General features: G+C 42.3%; 1 protein-coding gene across 1 annotated transcript in view; it reads right to left on the bottom strand.

The window, feature by feature from the left end:
• SMARCAL1 (SWI/SNF related, matrix associated, actin dependent regulator of chromatin, subfamily a like 1) overlaps positions 1–2117 on the bottom strand; it is a 58994-nt gene that overhangs the window by 11038 nt on the left and 45839 nt on the right.

Raw genomic sequence — 2117 nt, forward strand, 5'->3', positions numbered from 1 at the left:
CCTGTAGTCCCAGCTGCTTGGGAGGCTGAGGCAAGAGAATCTCTTAAGCGCAAGAGTTTGAGCTTGTTGTGAGCTGTGTTGCCATGGCACTCTACTGAGGGCGATATAGTGAGACTCTGCCTCAAAAAAAAAAACAAGAAAAAAGAATATAAATTGTATGGGTAGTCAAGGAAAGAAAAAGCACAAATAAATGTAATTTTTCACAAGATTGGCAAAAATAAAAAAAATCTGATAATACTACGTGTTGATGAACACTCAGAACAGGAGGAATTCTTATATAATGCTGGGATTACAAATACGAATAACCACCTTGGAGGGTAGTTTGAAAATACCCAGAGAAGTTAAAGACGAGCCTATCCAGTGACTGTGCAAGATCATGCCTGGACATAACACCACACAGGAGGCACACACACAAGGCATGAAGAAATACTTAGATACAAATATATATCAAATATATATCCATACACAAACATACTCACACAATAGCAAAAGCTGTTAAAATAGTGTCCATCAGCAAGAGAGGGGATAAACCATAGGTCTCCACTGAGATGCTATTCAGCGTCAGAGTGAATGAATTACATGTGAAATGCTTCATGAAGAAATTGTAAGAACGATGTTGAGCAAAAAAGTAAATTGTAGGATGCTTACATTATGCTATTTTGTTTTTTTGTTTTTTTTTTGAGACGGAGGAGTCTCACTATGTCACCCTTGGTAGGGTACCATGGCATCTCAGCTCACAGCGACCTCAAACTCTTGGGCCTAAGAGATTCTCTTGCCTCAGCCTCCCAAGTAGCTGGGAGTACAGGTGCCACCACAATGCCCAGCTACTTTTTTTTTGTAGTTGTCATTGTTGTTTAGCAGGCCCGGGCCAGGTTCAAACCTGCCAGCCCCACTGTACCGAGCTACAGGTGCTGAGCGACATTATGCTACATTTATTTAATATTTTTAAAACATACACATTAGGAGACTACATATTGTTTAAGGATACATCTTTTTGTTGTTGTTGTTGAGACAGAGTCTCACCTTGTCACCCTGGGTAGGGTGCTGTTGCGTCACAGCTCACAGCAACCTCACAACTCCTGGGCTTAAGTGATTCTCTTGCCTCAGTCTCCCAAGTAGCTGGGACTTCAGGCGCCTGCCACAATGCCTGGCTGGTTTTAGAGATAAGGTCTTGCTCTGGCTCAGGCTAGTCTCGAACCTGTGAGCTTAGGCAATCTGGCCACCTGGGTCTCCCAAGTGCTGGGATTACAGGTGTGAGCCACCACACCCTTTTAGAGTAAAGGCACATCCTTTTAAAGTATAACAATACACATGGAGAAGATAGATACATACGGAGAGGACTTTTAGGATAGCAACGTTATCTCTGGGGAAGGGAGAAGTGGAATAGAGTCAGAACATGGAAGGAGCTTTAGTATTTTATTACTTAAAAAATAAACCTTGGAAATAAATACAGTGAAACTTCTTTTTTTTGAGACAGAGTCCCCACTCTGCTCTTGATAGAGTGCTGTGGCATCATAGCTAACAGCAACCCCAAACTCTTGGGCTCAAGCGATCCTCTTGCCTCAGTCTCCCAAGTAGCTGGGAGTATAGGTGCCCACTACAACGCCCACCTATTTTTAGAGACAGGGGTCTCACTTTTGCTCAGGCTGATCTCAAACTCCTGAGCTCAGGCAATCCGCCCACCTTGGCCTTCGAGAGTGTTAGGATTAGACATGATGAGCCATCGTACCTGGCCTTGAAACTTTTCATTTATTAAATGTGTGTGGGAGACATAAAGGGGTTTGTTGTATAGTTCTCTGAATTCTTCTAGTCAAATATCACATAAATATAAATGAAGAAAATACAAATGAAGAAAGGAGAGAAAAGGCAATTTATGGTTCTACATTTAACCAAAAATGAAAAGGGAGTGAAAATATGATGTGTTTAGATTTTTTTTTGCAGTTTTTGGCTGGGGCTGGGTTTGAACCCACCACCTCTGGCATATGGGGCCAGCGCCTTACTCCTCTGAGCCACAGGTGCCATCCCAATGTGTTTAGTTTTAATGAACATCCTTGGAAATCTTTCTAGGTATTTTTCACTCAATTTCATGATTGTTGGCTCGGCGCCTGTGGCTCAAG

This window comes from Otolemur garnettii, unplaced genomic scaffold (genome assembly GCF_000181295.1).
Source record: "Otolemur garnettii isolate 467f Iridium unplaced genomic scaffold, OtoGar3 scaffold00013, whole genome shotgun sequence".
NCBI classification, from domain to species: Eukaryota; Metazoa; Chordata; class Mammalia; order Primates; family Galagidae; genus Otolemur; species Otolemur garnettii.